Source organism: Triturus cristatus, chromosome 4_1 (genome assembly GCF_964204655.1).
Source record: "Triturus cristatus chromosome 4_1, aTriCri1.1, whole genome shotgun sequence".
NCBI lineage: Eukaryota > Metazoa > Chordata > Amphibia > Caudata > Salamandridae > Triturus > Triturus cristatus.
The window spans coordinates 1,164,999,566-1,165,019,702 of record NC_140585.1 but is presented as its reverse complement, the minus strand read 5'-3'; the positions used below and the strand labels follow the sequence as shown (position 1 = coordinate 1,165,019,702).

At 47.4% G+C, this 20,137-nt stretch overlaps 1 protein-coding gene across 2 annotated transcripts in view; it reads left to right on the top strand.

Moving 5' to 3' along the window:
* The window catches only part of AKAP8 (A-kinase anchoring protein 8), a 797,769-nt gene that overhangs the window by 897 nt on the left and 776,735 nt on the right, over nucleotides 1–20,137 (top strand). The window lies entirely within an intron of this gene.

The following is a 20,137-nucleotide window of genomic DNA, read 5'->3' as shown; positions in this document are numbered from 1 at the left end:
CTGTTCAAAAGCTTGTCTACTGCCACCTAGCTTATCTTTACAACGTCTGTGTTTTTCGTTTTTGGCGGAAATGGTGGAGCTTGCGGTTACTCTTTCTTTGAATGAATATTTTTTATTTCTATATAGCTCATGTTACAGCGCTTCAATAGAAAACAGGTTTCATTATGAGCGGTACAAAGTTACAGACAGTTGCTAGTTACAGTCATTACACATGGCACAAAGTGGCGGGTAGATACCTAGGGATAGTTGCTTGTTTCGAATGTTACAAAGGCACATACTTGCATATTGTTAGAGGATGTACGCAGTATAGATAGTAGCAACAAGTTTAGGTTGTGAGAATAAGGTAGTGCAGCTAATCGCAGTCATAGGGGAGGTTGGCTAAGCGGACAGCAGGCCAAAATGTATGTGTTGGAGAAGGACTTTCAGCTCTGTTTTGAACAAAGTGAGGTGGTGTGTAGTTTCAGGGGTAAAGAATTCCATATTCTGGTCGCCCTACCCAAGAAGGATTGTACCATGAGTCGTTGCTTTGTAAAGTTCGGAGGCTCTAACAACATAACTTCAGCATTTCGAGATAGTAGCGTTGGATTTAGGCTCTGCTGGGAGCTAGCGCTCAAAGTCTCACTGGAGCATGTGCTGGTAGGTTGGATGTCAGCATGACACTACAACATCCGAGTTCTAGGTCGGCCATTGTCCTGGAAAAAAAAATCTTGTGGGAGTCAGTGGCGGCTGCCACAAACAAGAGGTGGTGAGGTGGATGGCGGGAACGCGGAAGGGATTGTGCAAGGGGGTTGGTGTTAGAAATAATATATAAAAAAAAAAACAAAAAAAACTTGCCTTTAGCCGCCGGCTGCCTCCAGCGTTGCGTTGCACCATATCTCCTCTTCCTGCTCCCAGCAGTCCCTAGGACCCATCCAATCCCAGAGCTGCACAGCAGCGCGGGGATTGTCCTGAGGGAACTAACAAGACATTCTGCTTAGGCTAGAGTCTGTGGCGGTTTTCCAGCCCGGCTGCTCCATGCAGCCGGGCAGGAGAAACCTACGTTTTTGCATATGTGTTTTGGTCGGCCTGAGACAGCCATCCAATCACATGAACACTTAGGGAGTGCACGTAGCACTCCTCCACCCCCCTATGCCTCGGCCCGCCCCTCCCTACAGCTCTGGCTCAGAGCAGGCAAATTCTATTACAGGACCGGAGGCTTCGTATTATGCTTCTCTTTCTTATTTATTGCTACCCACAGCAGCCAATGAAACTTGTATTGTGTAAAAACAAACTACATTTCCCATGATGCATGCACCACATCATTTCCTGCAATGCCCCATAAGAGCCAGCAATACCGGAACCTGTCCTCTTTCTTTGCTTCTCACGCAGACAGTTAAGTTACTGAGATCTTTTTTTGTTATTGGCTAATTTGTGATCTCTAATGTTTGGTGATTTATACTGCAAGCGGCGCATTGTTAGTACCCTGTGTTCAATCATAACTAAACGCCGCTTTTGCATAAGAAATGGGAACTGTATTTGTATATTGGCTTCCGTAACCGCCGTGCAGGCGGGTCGGGTTTCGCTCCCTTGGCGCTACGGGGCTCCCGCTGGGAGCGGTAATGCTTTCGCGGGCTTAGCCCGAGACTTCAGTTTACGGCGGTCGATGCTGGTGTGCATCGTGCCGATTTCTGTGCAAGATGCGGCGCTTGGCCGCATTGCCTTGGCAACTCCCAGCACGTTCAGCGCTTACTCAGCGGAGAATGCACGGTACCGCCCCGCCTTTGGCGGGTGAAATTTAACGTTTGATATACCGCGAAGGCTCCCCTCATATGCCGGTGCGCTTGGAGCCTGTCACTTTTGGTTTATGTTCCCACGTGCGTAGCCCAATTGGGCTATTTTGGTAGGATTTGGGGTACGCATGTCGTTACTGCCCGGTTTTCTGTCGTTTTTCTTTCGTTTTTGCCATTCCAGGCTGAGATTTCTACAGAGAGCACTGCTTTACGCCTGGCTGGCTGCAAAAACGATCTGGGCCTGGAGGGAGCACACCTCCTTGGATTTCTTTGCTCTTTTGGCTCCACTACGCCCTGTGTGCAGTAATAATTGAGACACAGCTTTTGCTGAGGAGCTTGGTACCTGTGCTGTGGGTTGGCTCCCCCCTTTTACTCCTCCTTACTGTTGCCTTATGAGCAAGTATGTCTATAAATTTGGCTCCACCATGGAAAATTGGGTGCACTATGAGGAGGATGACACCTTATATGAGGAGGAAGTAGGTACACCTTCCATCGAGGAAAATATTCTTGAGGCCCTGGACGCTTCCGTGCAGGAGTCGGTCAACAAGGCCCTGAGAAGGCAGTTCCGGGAACTATGCAGCAGGCATTGGCGACTGCGTTGAAGCCTATTACCAGGTAATTGGAGAGGTTCGCGAAGCATCATGGCTTCACTGCCCCAGCAGGGGTTCCGTCAGAAGGCCCACAGCCTAAGCCTTGGCCTGATTCTGCCTCTTACTCCTCACTTCCACGCCCTGATACAGAAAAAGAGAGGGTTCAGGATACCGATTCGGAACCTGGTTCCACCGAATCTGACACCCCAGATGATTCCCCTCCTAAGAAGAAAACTAAGAAGGCAAATAATGTGGAAACTCCGCAGGCGACCCCTACTCCTTTTACGTTTAACCCCTCGGACATTGTTCATCCTAGGTCCTCTGATTGGCTGCCCGCCCCAGAGGTGGCGGCGTACCTGCATGAAAATTTGCGCAAAAGTTTTGACAAAGAGGTGCGCAATAGACTGCGGTCTGAAAGTCCCCGGCCGGATCTCTCGGACAAGGTGGCCGAAAAGCCTGAAATTGACTTCAGCCTATTAAATTTCCTTAAAAAATTTGCTAAGGACCCTAAGAAGGGTATAGATCGCGCATGGCGAGGGTGTCAAGACCAGTTTCTTGATGTGGTCGGTCCTTTGGCCAAGATATTGGAGATGGCTCTGGAGGCGCAGGAATCGGGAACCACTATTGACTCCCATGTGTTGGCGGGCTGGACCCAGCGGGCCATCTGCCTCTTAGGTAATGCCAACTGCGCAATTTCCACGGAGCGCCGAAAGTCCATTCTTATGCGCATGGACTCTAATCTAACGGAGTTGGCGGCAGCAGAGCCTGGGCCATTGGTGGACTGAAACCTCTTTGGAGACCGTTTCGTCAAAGATGTGGCGAAATACGTGGGCACTTTCACGACCCTGGATAAAGCACAGGCAGGAATCAAACGTGTGTTTCAAGCTGGGGTTTTCAACAGGGCCGGACGAGGCCGGGGACGCTCGTTTGGCCGTCAGTTCTCCCAAGGTCCTCAGCGAGGAGACTTCGGTCGCGGCAGGGGAGAGTGGGACTCTACCCGCGGCGGCACCTTCTACCCCACCAGGAAGCGCTTCAACAAGCGACGCTTTAATAAAGGCTCCTATCCGGGGAGCATTCCAGAATGCCGAGTCTTCAGGTGAGCGCTCCAGACTTATTCCTTCTTCCCTTGGGGGGACGTATTCAGCAGTTTTATCACAATTGGGTTTAACTATCGCAGGATGCCTGTGTTTTGCAGACAGTTCAGGGGTTTCATCTAGATTTCTTCCACACTCCTCATCAGGTTCATCGGGCCAGACAACTTTCTTTTTCCCGACTAGAGTGCGATTTCATAGATTCAGAAGTAGAAGGATTGCTGCAGAAACACGCGATAGCACCTTGCGACGAGGGCCCTCGCGGTTTCTGCAGCAATATTTTTCTGGTGCAGAAGAAAGGTGGTGGTTACAGGTTGGTACTCAATTTGAAGGATTTCAACCAGTACATGACTTACAAGCACTTCAAGATGGAGGGCATCCATCTGTTGTCAGACCTGAAGCAGGGGGTCTGGTTGGTCCGTCTGGACCTGAAGGACGCCTATCTGTCCATTCCCGTATTTCGATCACATCGCCGATTCCTTCAATTTCAATGGCGGAACCGGTGGTACGAATATTTGGTCCTTCCTTTCGGACTTTCCTCAGCACCGTGGTGCTTCACCAAGGTTCTGAAACCTGTAGTAGCTTACCTCAGGGAACAATGGGTTCGCATGATTGTCTATCTAGACGACATGCTCATCATGGCGCAGTCCCAGACGTTGGCGGTTCAGCACTTGCGCATGACCATTCGTATCTTGCAGAACCTGGGGTTTGTGATCAACGAACCAAAGTCGGTTCTGTGCCCCACGCAGACAATAGATTTTTTGGGGTTCGTCAAACTCTCAGACGGCCCAGCTCAGTCTTCCACGTTCCAAACTTCGGGATATCAAAAAGGAGCTTCGCTCCCTCTTAACCAAACAAATGGTTTCTCTCAGGGTGATTGCCCGGAGAGTGGGACTTCTTGCGTCGTCCATTCAAGCAATATTTCCGGGACCCATACACTACAGGGCCCTTCAACGACTCAAAATTCAACACTTGCAGAAGGGTCTTTCCTACACAGACTTAGTCCCTCTTTCCCCGGATGTGCGGGAGGAGATACAGTGGTGGCTTGCCCACGTGGAAGCGTGGAACGGCAGAGCAATTATCGGCTCCCTACCAGAAGTGGTCATAGAATCCGACGCCAGTCGTTGGGGCTGGGGAGCGCGCTGCGGAAATATTTCCACAGGGGGACGTTGGTCCCTAGACGAGTTAAATCTACACATAAATTGTCTAGAACTCCTTGCAGGGTCATTTGCGATCAGGACCCTATCTCCCAGACAGGTCTCATGTTGCATCCTTCTTCGGATGGACAACATATCGGCGGTACGGTACATCAACAAATTGGGGGGCACGAGGTCCTCAATGCTGGTAGAGATAGCGAAGGACTTTTGGCATTATTGCCTGAGTCATCAGATTTTGGTCATAGCCGAATACATTCCGGGTCAGTCCAATGTAGTAGCGGATTGGAACTCACGCCATCTCAAGGACTACAGCGACTGGCAACTTCTCCCACGGGTGGTTCAGTGGTTGCAGGAGATATGGGGTCTTTGCGAGATCGACCTGTTTGCCTCCAGACTGAATTGTCAAATGACGAAGTTTTTCAGCTGGAGGCCGGACCCATTGGCTCTAGCGACGGATGCCTTTGCACAGGCATGGACCCTGACTTTGAATTATGCGTTTCCACCCTTCATTCTCATTCCTCTCGTGTTCACTCATGTGATGCACCAGAAAGCGGAGATGATATTAGTGACTCCCTTGTGGAAGTCGCAGCCTTGGTTCCCATTATTGCTGGAGGCGCGAGTTGCGACTTCCCCAGGAGGATCCCATGGTCCTCGACAATTCTCCAGGGCCCTCATAGAGAGATGCACCCGATGGGAATATCGGGGCAACTGTCTCTGATGGCCTGGAGACTTTCAGGCAGCGTTGGCAAATGCCAGGTTTATCGGAACAAGCTTCAGGCTTCATCAACCAGGCGTGGGCCCTCTCTACCAGGAAGCAATATTCTTCAGCCTGGGGATGATGGGTTCGTTGGTGCATGGGACAGCATGTGGATCCCATGGGGGGCAGAATTACCCTTCATTGTAAACTTCCTGTCCGAAAAAGCGTCAGAGGGTTTAGCGTATCGTTCTGTTTATAATTTCCGTTCTGCCATATCAGCGGGCCACTCTCCAATTGAGGGCAAACCTGTCGGAATGCATCCCCTAATATGCAAGCTTTTGAAGGGTATCAGAGTAGCTAATCCACCCAAGCCGAAATATTCTTCTCTGTGGGATGTCTCGCTGGTTCTTTCCCTGTTTAACCGATGGCCCAATAACAATATGTTGTCTAGGAAACAATTGTCAGCCAAACTGGCCATGTTGCTATGCCTGGCGGCTTGTAGACGTTCTTCGGATGTTAAGGCTCTCGATATTACAGGTAGAGTATTTACTCCAGAGGGAGTTTCTTTTAATATCACGGCTAAAACTAAAACGATGTCACGCAATGTAGACTATCATGCTTTTCCTGACAATGCTAAGCTCTGTGTGGTTCAATGTCTTAAGGCTTATGAAGAATGTACCAGGCCTACTAGGCCTGATGGTGTGGTACAGTTATTGATTGCGTTACAGAAACCTTACAAACCTGTTACTGCGGCTACTATAGCCAGATGGTTAAAAAATGTTATGCAGGAACCAGGTATTGATACTCAAGTCTTTGGTGCACATTCTGTTCGGGGCGCTATGGCCTCTAAGACCTTCATGTTGGGGTCCATTGTTCAAGATATCATGCATTCTGCGGATTGGTCATCTGAGTCAACATTTAAACAGTTTTATTATAAACCGGTGGGTGACATATCCTCTGTGGTTTTTAATCAGCGTTAAACTAGCATAATACAAAGCCTCCGGTCCTGTAATAGAATAAAAAATTAGCTAGCATTCGCGCCAAGAATTTTCAATTCTATTAAGGACACGGAGGCGAGGATGATCCCACCCGGTTTAATTACAGTATTGTAATTCTTGCCCACCCGTTTGCATATGTATTCTGATTATAGAGAGGTTACGGGTTGTTCTATCTCAGATTTTTTTCAGGATCCGAAAAGAAGAGGGATTAGATGTAATCCTGCTTGAAGTTGACGTTCCTCCCAGCTGGTCTGGTTCTTCCACGTTGGAGGCGGTTATTGGACTTTTTGTTTATATAGTTGGACTTTGATGTTCGAAGCAAAGAAAGAGGACAGGTTCCGGTATTGCCGGCTCTTATGGGGCATTGCAGGAAGTGATGTGGTGCATGCATCATGGGAAATGTAGTTTGTTTTTACACAATAAAAGTTTCATTGGCTGCTGTGGGTAGCAATAAATAAGAAAGAGAAGCATAATCCTCGCCTCTGTGTCCTTAATAGAATTGAAAATTCTTGGCGCGAATGCTAGCTAATTTTTTTTTCAAAATAAAACTATGCAAGAACATAGTTTTATTTTTAATTTCCTGGCTGTGAGCCAGGCAGTGGAGCAAATCTCCTCCACCATTGCAGAAGAGCTGCTGCTGTTGGGAACTGTCCCTTTACACTAAGTACACACATTAAGAAGTAGATCGTCTGTTCATGGTGTTCGCTTGAGTGTTACTTTCAGGGTAAGGGGAAAAAAACGTTAAGCATATTTATAAAATCCTTAAATAGGTGTTTTATTTAGGGATTATATTTCGTCAGGTTTAAAGCAGCTTTCTTCATTTTCAGGCCAAGCCTCATACACACGCTAAGAGACCTATTGTGGTTTTACCAAGAAAATACTGGGGGAGGATGCTTGTTGCTTACAATTGGTTGATTTTCCTGTTGCTCCCTTTTGCCTGTCTCTTGTTTGTATCCTAATTTGTCAGTCTAGTGTTTGTCCCTCCCATCAAGCATATCTTTTTTGCCATCTCTTTTAAGCTTCTGTGCATCCACTGCTTACTCCAAGTACTATTTTTTTTCCTTTTGGATTCAGCGGTTTAGCACTCCAAGAGTGCAAGTGTTTTCCAGTAGTCTCCATTGTGTATTTCTCTCCCCTTACACATAGCGCTGTTGCCTATTGCCCATGCAAGATTCCCTGAACCCTATAGAGAACAAGCATTGGCATAGCCAATAGGTCTCACCTTTGGGACCTTATAAGTGTTTAGACATGCAACAGTTGATGTTGTTGCACCTAGGATATTGTACTGCATAACTAAATACTTATACGGTTCCAAAGGCGAGACATATTGGCTATGCCAATGCTTGTTTATAGTGAAATAGGAAAGAGTGGTGTTTAACAAATAACGTCAGAAGGAGTCCACAAGTTAAATGCTCTCTGCTGACATCTGTGAATGTTCAGCTCATGAGTTTGAATTTTGCAAAGACTTCAAGGTAGGTAACTTGTGTGATCGAAAAATGCCTTCTTGAGAGTACACATTCAGAGAAATAGAGTGCTGCAATATATAAAGCTCATTTTCAAAGAGCGAGAGCCAGGGAAAACCAGCACAATCTGTGCATCCAGCATTCTGGCAGACATTTCACATGTTAGTTGCATCCTTGATTTTAAACTGCACCAACAAACTCTAGTACGTCACTTTTTGAAAGAACATATCACACTGCCAGAGAGCTTTGGCATGGGGGAGAAATACCAATGTAGCTAGCATCTTTAATGGAGACCACTGCTGTCCAGCTTTTAGACTAAGCGCCCATGGGCTTATTTACAAGCCCCTTGCGCCACTTTTGCGCAATTTTTAACATGGGAAAAGTGACGCAAAAGTGGCACAAAAGGCTTGTAAATAAGCCCCCCAGCGCGTAAATCTTCCATATGAATGCCGCATTGACGCGCTTGTTTCTGCACTGTAAAGCCTGTCCTTTTCGTTGTTAAATGGGTGCGTTTGTAATGTTCGGGGTGGGACACTCCAAAACATTTCATATCAGTTGTTTATTTCAAATATTCTCCAGAAAATGTAATACACTTCTGAACTTAACTGAAAGAGAAGCACACACGATTAATCTCTGCGGAGGCCTGCTGAAAATGAGCTCAATGAAATTGTATTAGGTGCCATCCAGGGTCACGGAGGAGGAGGAGGAGGAGGGAGGAAGCAGAATGGACAGTGGGGGAGGGAGGGAAGGGTTGTTGAATACAAAGAGCAACAACAGACAAAGGGGGCAGACGCAGTGTGAGGACGCACCAACAAGTGGATGGTAGTTTTAAAGCAGCATGTGGGCACTGGAGGAGGGCTGGGAGAGTGCACTTAAAACAAGCTGGGTTTGTGATCCGCATCACTGAGAGCTTGTAAAGCCCGTGCGAGGAGAGGGCAGGAGGCGAGCCGCTCAAGCTGCAGCTTTCACTTCAACTCACCTTTCCAGCCCCAGTTGAGTTTGATGTGTCTGGGACCGTACTTTTTTATTATTCATGGTGACACACTCCCCCTGCCTGTGACTATCCTAAGCAAGCTCACAGGCCCCCTTTAAAAGTATTCGTAATAAAGAAGCTGCAGGAGGGATGTGACTACCGATGAATACCCCTGCAACTACTGAAGTCAAAAACACACTCGTGAAAAAAGATGGTGTGTGATGCATCAACAGGATATTACTTTAACCCTCTGATCATGCACATTCAAAGGATACTGCTCACTTGCGCATGCTTAGTGTGGGGTAATAGATGACAGATGAGTAAACTCACATAGACACTACTTCCGTGCACATGCTCAGTGTATGTTTATTACATATGACCCGTTCAGACGAGATACAGTATATTCAGATGAATGGTTGCGAACATCCGCCCCTTCACTAATCCGGAAGATACAACTTTTTACTATATCGCATTATAAAAAAGGGAGGGCATTTTTCCACTTCACATGCTGCCTCCTGTCGACACATGTACACATACATAGGAAAAATGCATAAAGTTAATGCACATAATTGCAGGGTCTGGAATCAAACCGCTGGCGCTGAGATTTGTGAACTGTTCTGTGCATCAATCAGAAGACAGGGTACACAAGCCCATCTAAAAATCCAAACATAAATGTTGCCCAAAAGCATGCTTGAAATACGTGCAGCGGCATGCTCAAAAGAGAAGGTAAAAAGATATCAAAAAATCCAAATACAAAATGCTGCCAAAAAAAGCACACTTGAAATGCGTGCGTTGGGAGAACAGCTAAAGGACAAATAGTGTACAATGTGAGGAAAAATACTGGCACAGGAACATTCACAAAACAAATGTATGGGCTGCTAATAAAACAAGCAGGAAGTGGGATAAGGAAGGGGGTAGGCGGAGAGAGGCACGCAGGCTTACCAATGGTGTGCACTTTCGCGGCCGCTTTGATGTTCTCAGTGGCCGCGCGGCTCACTGAGAACATCAAAGCGGCCGCGAAAGTGATCACGCAGGCTGACAAATGGCCGGGCACGCGCACCCTCATGCACTGTAGTTGGAGGCCTGAAAAGCCACTCGTCTGCACTTCCAAATCCCACTTACTAAAACTCTCGCCAGAGCGCACTAAAGCGCTGGCTCAGGCGAGACCGAAAAAGGGAACACCGACTTGACCTGTATTTCTTCTACTGTGTGGACTAAGTGCTATTGGTTCTGATCCACTTGTAATTTAGTATGACATACATCATTTTTCATAAGATCAGGTTTATCATATATTTTTCCCCCACAATATCTCAAATTACATATTCTTTGATTGAAAAACAGCATACCTATTTGGACATTCTACAAATACACTTCAATTTTTACTGTTTTTGTGATATAACTGTTATATCAGAGATCTAAATCCAGTTTTTTTTTTTTCTTCATTTTTATAAAAGTAAATTATTTTTATTGCAAAAGAACTACCCTCATAACCAATCCTCTCACTCTAGTCTCCAGTACGTATGCGGACTCAACAATCCACAACAGGACATGCAGTATTAAGACCAGAAGCCTGCCAAATTGACTTGAAGTCTGTGAATGGTGACATTTTTTTTAACAGGTTTTATTTGTCATTTGCACATTATAAGCAGGGCTCTGTACCCCAGAAGCCACCACCGCACAGAATTACATGGTAATACAACGCAAAGGACAATGTTCTTTTTTTTTTTTTCCCCCCTCCATAACTCCTCAACACAACTCCCAAAACAAACAAAGCAAACATATTCTTTGATCTATAGGTGAATGGTGACATTTACACAGATATGATTATAACCTTGTTAGCAATACAGGTCAAGTGGATGTTCCATTTTTAGGTCTCGCCTGGCGAAAGCAGCGCATGCGCTGCTCTCGCCATAGAGAGGACCTTTTGGAATCGATTCAGCCAAAGCTGAATGCACGCGCGTCCAGATGGACAAAGATGGCTGCTCTCGCCATCCGCAAAGCTAAACATGCACGCGTCGGGACAAAAAAATGCGCATGCATGTGGCCAGCACGACGCGATCTTTGTTTACTTTAATTAGCGTAGGGCTGTGCACACGCGCGTGCATTTTTTTTGTCACTACGGTTTCACTTTCATTCTTTCACGGCCGCTTAAGTCTGCCGGTAGAGGTAGCACCGCTCGGCACACACAACACAAATTGGCACCTCTCACCGCCGCTCACCTCAGGGCTTCATGCACGTTTCCTTCTTTTTATTTTATCTTGATATTTCGGTGCTTATTGTCTCACTGGCAATGTTTATTAGACTTTGTTTACCAGTATTTGACCTTTGTTATACGTGCTTGGGAGCCTAGCCTTTTCTAGAATCACCCTCAGATATTTCCAAAGGAATATCTTTCCTCTTGCCGAGCTGCCCATTAACAATTATTGCAGGCAGATCCACACTGACATCTTGTCTCTGTCACCAACGAGCCTCTCCACTCCTGTCTGCATCACATGGCTAGAGGGGCGGGTGCAACCAAGTCCTCTGTCCCCACGTCCACTCCCCCCTAACTCCCTTCTGTCCGCTGCAGTCCTGGCTCGTGCCTCCTCCGCCCCTTGCCTGCAGTCTCATCGCACCCCGTGCAGATGGGATGTAGCACACTGAAGTTAAATGTACTGTCTGTATTCTCTCTCGGCGCTTTAATCTGCTCGTATTTTTCCTGCTGTCTGGTTGTTAAAGTGACGCAGCAGAGAACGAGGCATCCGTCGCCTCATAACCAGCCACCATTGTCAGGATTGTCTGATGCAGTGTCATTCCACGGCTAATTAAGTGCCAGCCGGTCGCCGTCTCTGCCTGGTACCCGCAGCCCGGCAGCAGCTTTAAAGCATTTGAACCCACGAGCTCCAGCGCAACCGGACCCGGAGGGGGGCCCCCTGTTCACACTGCCAAGGGGTCCAAGCATTCACTCTGCCACACCATGAGGGTGTCCAAAAGGGCAGGCCCAGGCAGTATTGCTCCCTTTGTAATATGATAGTGTCCCCTGAGTGCAAACGCCCACTCTCTGCCCAGGCTCTACCGTAATAGGAAAGCTAGTACTGGACATGGAGTAAGGTGTCCACCCAAGACTGCTTTAGGTCTGAGTGCGTGCCAGTGTGTTATGACTGTCACAGCTTTTCACCCCACCCAGCTGAGTACGGAGGCTCCTGTCATGACGGAAGACGTCCTAATATTTATTCTAATTACAATCCAGAGGGGGGGGGGTGGGGCGTGGGAAGGCAATCGGGGCAGCGCTGCAAGGAGGGCAGAAGGAAGCAGGCGCTTCTGGCATGACAGGCTCCCTACCCACACCCCTCTCCCTGCAGCAGCCCCCCCACTCCCACTCTACTCGCCCACACCCCAGCCTCGGGCCCTGCTCATCGTTTGTAGTTAAGTTTGTTGCACTAAGCAAGGTTGTGCTTGTTTTCACAAGTGCATGGGGGCACCCTCCGGTGGAGCTCGGGGAAAGGCTGCCCACTGTCAGGTGATGCACCAAACCCCACAAACACTAGTCCTGGCCTCCTGCGGCCCTCTGTCGATCCACGTGCCACTCAACAAAATAGTGTATTTTAGGGCTAACAGTACCCATACCAAGCACCAACGCCACACTAAAGTTTGCAGGCTCTTGCATTCTGGGCTTGCTCTCGTGTTCATCCGTTATACCCGGCAGGACTACAAACCCCAGAATTCAATGGGAAAAAAACCCTGAATTCTATGAGCTATTCTCATATGGAATTGGGGAACATCAGAGCTCCCCAGTATCAGACAGGTCCAGGCCCGCTCCCACACATAACCAGGACTTTTGTGACACCCAGTACCACCTCACACTTCCAATCACTCTTTCCACACCCTTTACCCTCCAAGAGCGGCTTTATTTATTAATCTAGTAATTTGCTGTTTTACAAATCCTACTCTCCATCCAAGCGGGGTTCACGGTGCTGTACAGAAGGCAAGTGTGAGAACATAAGGCAGAGTCAACCAACCAACATATTTAAACATTAGTTTACGATATAGTATGTGTCGGGTGGCACCAGTTGCGTTACAGATGGACACATTTAATGAATGATAATGCGGGAAAAAGGAGCAGCTGCCATTTTCCGACTTCCCAACAGAATAATGTGTAAAACAATGTTGTTTCCACTCTTAATATCTGCGGCTTTTCTTGATTTGTGTACGTTGCACGGAGTGCTGGGCAACTGTCCTAATACTCTGGTAACTTTACGGAAATTGGCATCAACATTAGTATTGATGACAAAGGATTTTAAGTGGTAGAGGAATGCATAATAAGGAACACCTCGGATAAACTGTGAGTGTTGACTGAGTGATTGCTAGGCAGTTGTATTTTTGCCAGGAGTGTGACAACGCTGTTTGCTTAACTAAGCACAAGTGTTTTTCGCAGTGCATTTGCTAAGGTGTGACCGTGCGATTTGAGCTCAGAGGGAAGTTGTACTGAAGTAAAATCCAAATCCCAACCTGAGAGTCGAGGGGATGGCTTTTTGTCTGGTTCTTCCCTAAATACTACAGTACTAACTTTTAAGCAATACGCTACCTAGAACTTTCAGTACACAAATCCTCCATCTCGTTTTCTGAGCACACACAAGCGCCCAACAAACGAAAGTGAAACTGCATGCTACATGGCTAAATACTTATAAGGTCCCAAAGGTGAGACCTATTGGCTATGCCAATGCTTGTTCTCTATAGTGTTTCTTTCCCCCTGTACCCAGACCTAGAAGTATTATTCTTAGGGGGTCGCCTTTTTATATTCGATTCCCTGAACCTACCCACCATGTTACGCTCATCCTTTTGTCTTTCCCCTGTTGCTTGCTCGCCTGTGTGCGTCTCACTTGTCCACTCTACTTTGCTCCTGCCCATTGCTTCTCCTTCCCATCCTGTGTTGCTCCCTCTGCGCCATCTTTATTGCCCAGTTATTCCTCCTCTCTCTCTGTGTTTCTGTTCCTCTGCCTTTTCTTCTCTCTTGCCCGTGGCTTTTCATTCCCACCCTCTGTGTTAATTCAGACCACTTGTGCCCTCCTCTGTCCTTCATTGCTTCTTCTCCCTATCCTTGCCCTCTGTGTTGTTTCCGTCCTCCCACCCGCCATGTTGCTTCCCCCTCCTGTGTTGCCTCTCCATCCGTGCCCTCCTGTTGCTCCACACTCACTGCACTTAAAAACTAAAACAAACACTTTTACACGTTTTGTCGTTCTAGTTGCTGCCCCAACTCGGATTGACAAGGAAAAACAAGCAATAGGTCTCGCCTTTGGGACCTTATAAGTGTTTAGCCAGAGATATTGACTTGTCTATGTCTTTAAGCTTTAAGAGATTGAGTCAGTCAGTGAGAGAGTGAGCGAGCGAGTCGGTCAGCGAGCCAGTCAGTGAGAGTCAGTCAGTCAGAGAGAGAGAGAGTCGGTCGGTCAGTGAGCAAGTCGGTCAGTGAGTGTCAGTCAGTCAGTCAATCAATGAGAGAGTGAGGGTCAGTCAGACAGTGACTGACTATGATAACTAACTATGATAACATAGTGGTGGGGGACCACGTGGCTTCTCAGTTATGGTTTTGTTACTTGTCTGTTGCATAAAACCGAATAAACGGATATTTTTCTGCAAAATAATAAAAAAGGTCAAAGTTTGCTGCCTTATTTGCAGTTTTTGAATTAAAACGTTTGGGGCTGAACAGGAACTGGAACCAGACTACGTTCATGCTCTCTCAGCAGGATGAAATATTACATACCACTCGTATGGGTGGCAACAAGGTGCCACCAAATGTGAAGTGGCCTGGGAGTATGTGAGACACCAACAGGCAGTCCTGGTTTTTAGGTCACCGGCGCTTTGCACGCTGGGATCTTTGATCCATCCCGTACGTGAAAGATTCAGCGTGCCGTTGTTAGCTCCAGGGGCAGGACAGGCTGCAAGCGTGACCCGCGAACTGGGACCAGTTAGCACCTCGCATCCCTATTCTTAATTTTAACACCAATTAAATAAACACTTCTGGTCCTGCTTTCGCAATATACCTAATTTTTGACGGAGGGTATAGGGCTCCATCTACTGCGAAACGGTGACGTGCCGGGGTCAGGCGTGTGGTTAATGCCTCTGGCGTCGGGCATGCAAGCTCCATCACAGCCGAGTGACGTCAGCTGACTTAGCTTGCTCGGTAGAAGCTTGGAGACTAGGCTGGCCAAACGTGCACTTACAGAAAGTGTGCATGCTCCCTTTTATTCACGGGGGATGGGGGGGGGGGGGCTGCCATCTGTCCCAACGCGGTACCCATACCTGGCACATTTCAAACGGCACTTTTACCGGCAATGCTAACAACGTATGCAGCACGCCCCAGAGCCGGGAGTTTCCCACAGACACCTGGGGCGCTTTACCCGCCTCCCGTTTGATTAGCATTGGAAGCATCAACGCCTGAGTTGGCAGCCGTTTGGAGATTTGAGCATAAAGTGGCACATTTGGTTTGTGGGAGGGGCACGGACCTGACTTACAACATGCACCTACCCCACAAAATGACAGCTAGGCATAAACGGCGTTTTAAACAGAAAGAACGTGGTACACGTGTCCTTGAGTAATAAGGCTATTGCGATTTTTATTTTACACACTACAATACAAAACGTAAACTTTATTATAGGGTGTCTAAAGCTGTGGGCGCGCTCATTCTTGGGAATAAAATAGGGCTGGAGCAGTGACTAACCTATTTGGAGACGTATTTGGAGCAAAATTAGTGTAAACTTTATTTCCCCAAGGAATTCCGCCTGTTTTCTCTAGAATCAATTGTTGCTGGAGACCTGTATAAGAATTAACAGGAAACAAGCAGCCGCAAAAGTGATCGCGACCGTCATCTGTTTCCAATTAACGCGACCGTGAGACAGGCAAATTTAAACAAACGCGGGCGCGATAATTGTAAACAGATGGCACAGCTGCTCACTCTCACAAGGTGGATGCTGTACATGCACGAGTACTCACTGGAAACTGTGCAGTACATGCACGAGTTTTCCAAAAAGTACAGACCAATTCCAAGAGGTCATCTTCTAAGCAGCGCTAGGCTCGACCTAAAAAGGGGTTGTCATTTTGTAGGAATGTACCTACAAAATCACCCAGCTGGCTGCATTATGCATTATTTAGCCATGGTGTACAGCTTGGTTAAAAACCATTGACAAAGTCAATAATGCTTATAGGTGAGACCTAATGGCTTTGCCATTGCTTGTTGTAAGTAGGTTCAGGACCCTTTTGATACTAACTCGATCTGTGGTGAACCGTCTCGTATTTCTTGTCTGTGCATAGAAACCGTATTGGCGCATGAGTGATTTTACTTCACATAATGCTAAACTTCAGGTTTTTCCCTCTTATAAGCTGTAAAGACTACAAAGCACGTGTATGAAAATTTCTTCATCATGCAGTGAACCAACAATGAGAATCCGGATTCCCCGAAACTGAAACAACATGGCTACCTTAGTGTCGTTCTTTGCACAACCCTTTTTTTAGGTCGAGCCTGAGCCAGCACGCATGTGCTGCTCTGCGAGGCTTCTTGTAATCACTCTCACTCTAAACAGTGTGGCTCTGACTCCCACCTCCCCCCCATGCATTTTGTTGGCTGTTGCCTGTGTCACTGTGTTTTTTGTAGCCTGCAAATGGCTAAAGGCGGGTGCATGTCCCACCTTTTTGCCAAATGTTCACTCCCACAGCCTTTGCCTTGCGGGAGCGAGCCGAGACGCGCAGGGCTCCTTGTGTGTCAGATTACACACAAGGCGCCGTGCTTTAGCTTTTGCTTGTTTCAGAAATGGCTCTAGTTGTATGAGCTCCAGGGGCTCGCTCAGCGCGGTCACACTGCGCCCCCTGCCCTCCGCCAGCGCACTAACAGCCCACGAGGGACGATGCACAGGAAGGTCTGTACCTGCTGCCTGAATCTTCAAAACCATCTTTCAAAATATGGGAACTGTACCTGAAACGATATTAAATCAGCATACTATGTAAAAATCACAGCATATTCAAGAACGGATTTAGAAACTTTGTTTTCGCTTTAAAGTTCTTGTTTCGAGTTTTGCTAAACATATTACATGGTCGCAAGCACTAGAGCAGACCTTCCAGCCGCCTTCCCCAGGAGATTATACCTTCACCGTTTCTGATAAGAGCTCTTGTGGGCGGTAAAACAAGTCTTGCGCATGATAGGATCGAAGATCCGGGCCAGTCCAGTGAGTGTCACTCCTCCTGGGAACATCTTCAACCCCCTCCCGCCCTGGAGCCGATGACATGCCTGGCATTCAGCACACTGGCCCAGCACCAGACTGTGATGTGTGCAGCACTGCAGGCACTGGCAACATCAGGGGGGGTTCACTTCACTCCTCCCCTGCCCCCCAGCCTGTTGGGCTCCCAGTCTCTGCTTCATTTATAAAGTGTGAGTTTCCTCCAGTCCGGGTCACAGAACACACATCCGTTGGAGTGCGCTCTTTACTCCAATCTTCTAGGTGTGTAATACGGGTGCAGCAGACACTCAAACCACAGGTCTTTGGAGACACCCCCTCATCTCCACCAAGGCTGCTGGCAGCACTGTTTTGGGCTCATTGATAAAAGAGTTTGTCTCAAAGCACCGCTTGCGAACATTATTCCTCCTTGATCTAGTGCTGCCCACCCTCTGCCCTGTCATCTGCGCCCGGCAATGCACGGATCTCACACGCGCACCCACTGCCACACTCTCGGAAACATACAACCTGGCCTCTGTCTGAGCGGGACATATTTTTAGGAGCTGCCAGCCCTTTACTGCCCTTCTTTACATCCACTAATAAGCTAGCTCAGCAGGTTGAGCACCCTTATTCATCCTCGATCTAGCGCTGCCACCCTCTAGCGCTGCCACCCTCTGCCCTATCACCCACGCCCGGCAATGCACGGATCTCACACGCGCACCCACTGCCACACTCCCATAAACATACAACCTGGCCTCTGTCTGAGCGGGGCATATTTTTAGGAGCTGCCAGCCCTTTACTGCCCTTCCTTACATCAGCTAATAAGCTAGCTCAGTGGGTTGAGCACTGTTATTCCTCCTCGATCTAGCGCTGCCGACCCTCTGCCCTGTCACCCACGCCCGGCAATGCACGGATCTCACGCGCGCACCCACGTGGCACCCGCTGCCACACTCTCAAAAACATACAACCTTGCCTCTGTTTGAGCGGGTAATATTTTGGGAGCTGCCAGCCCTTTACTGCCCTTCCTTACATCAGCTAATAAGCTAGCTCAGCGGGTTGAGCACCTGCTGCAACGCAAACAGCAAACAATAACCACATTTGTGCTTTATTCAGGGCTAATGTAATTCTCATCATGATATTTTCCGGCCAGCTACGAGCTGCGAAAGCCTTAACCTGACTTGAAAGCATGTCTTCTCCGGTTAATGACTTCGCTTTGTGCTAAATTAGACTTGAGAGCTCTGGAGTAGTTTTCTTCGTCTCTTCGGAAAATGTATTTTGTAGTTATCTGGGCTGCTGACTCCAAACTGGACCTTATTGGAGCATGTGCTCGCCCTTAACTTTACAAGAACTCTGCACGGACCGTAAGACCAAGATAGGAATCTGAGGCACTCCTGGGGAGGGGGGGGGGGCTTCAGGGGGGCTTCAGGCCTAGTGCAGCCAGTAACATGTGACGCTCAAAATTACAAAAAAAAACAACATACTGTAAATAGCAAACAATCATATAAGGCGAGACCTATTGGCTATGCCAATGCTTGTTTATATAAAATTGTGCCTACCAGACAGCGCAAGCAGCCCAGCTGAGTACCATGCATTGGGGGTTAGACTAATGCATTTTATTGGTGGTGGTCGGATCACTGCAATAAAATGCTAATGTCATGCATAATTATAGCTCATTTATGCACAATTGTGTGCTGTAGCTCTGTGGGGTTTGATAAACTCAGCAGCCACCGTGTTTGGTGCCCCAGGCAGTTATGAGCTGAGCCCAGGTTGAGGAGAGGTGTCTCATTACTAAGTAAATTGTCCTGGCCAAATTGTTCACTTTAAAGTCCGTAGGAGTTTGTTACTTTCCCTGTTGCTAGGTCATAAAATTATTTGACTACATTTTCTTGCAAACAATAGCTTCTCGGCAGAGTACATAGAGCAATTGTCAAACATGCCAATTGTAGTTACCATTTTATGCGAATGAACTATGCCACTGTCGAAATACTCACAGCGCCAACCTCGGGGAACAAGAAATGCTGTATTTATAACTGGAAAGAGAGTGTGTCAGAAAGAGAGAGCGCGCATTGAAGGGTGCGATTCAAGGAAATGCAAACCGAGAGTGTAAAGACAGTGGTGAAAAGGAAGGAAATGACATGAGATGTGCATTTCTGAAATGTAGGATTTCAGAAATGGCGGGAGAAAAGTGTTGGAGTGAGAGACGGCAGATAAAAGTGGTATGAAGGGAAGATCAGGAGTGACCAAGGCACTCCGAATGCCACTCGCCTTCCACAGACTTATTAATAATCAATTCACAATCTTATATTCTCGGGATTGAAAAACCTTCTTAATTCCATGCATTCACAGCCCAATCATCATTACTTATGGATCTGATACTAATAAGCGTTGGCAGCTCCAGTAGGTCTGGCATGTGTTGTGCGTATGTGATATGTCATGATGCAGTAACCGAAAACTCGGAAAGACACTGAAATGCTGGTAATTGATTTGACTTACTAGCAAGAAAGAGTCTCTGAAAATGTCATGTTTGACCATATAATTTTACTCCTACGACAATTGAAACCTAAGGCATGCCACAAGCAATTTAAAAACTTGGCAGCTATGTTTAAGCTATCGGATTGCTAAAGATCTATTGTGAATTTACAGTTGGCTTGAAGCCCGCCCATTGCTTACCATTGGTTGGCCTTATTTTCAGACTATTTTGCTTGCTTCTTGGTTAGTAGCATCTTGTATTGTTTTTCCCCTGTAGCATAGCCTCTTTATCATTCTTTCCTTAAATGACTTGTAGCCTTTTATTGTTCACTTGTCTTTTCCCCGTCATACCCCTTGCATTCCTTGTTGCTCTCTCCCATGTGTGCCTTCCCCCTGCCAACTCTCCGCTATTCTTGATTGTGTGCTCCTCACCCCTGTGCTCTGTATGGCTCTCTCCATGTGCTTCCCCTAGCCCACTCTGCCGTTTTCTGCCTCTTGTGTTCCCCCCCTCCCGTAAAATGCCCCCACCCACCATATTGCCCTTTCGCTTGGGTGCTTCCCCTGCATCAGTGCAATCTGTGTTGGTCTACATCAGAGCTCCCCAAAAATACCCTCATGCTCCATGTTGCTCTCTCCCATGTGTGCTTTTCCCACAAAACTTTGGTCGAAAAGGCGAGACCTATTGGTTTTGCAATGCTTGTGCCTATGTTCTTACCTCTGACCTGTTCCTGTATCAAATTATCGTAA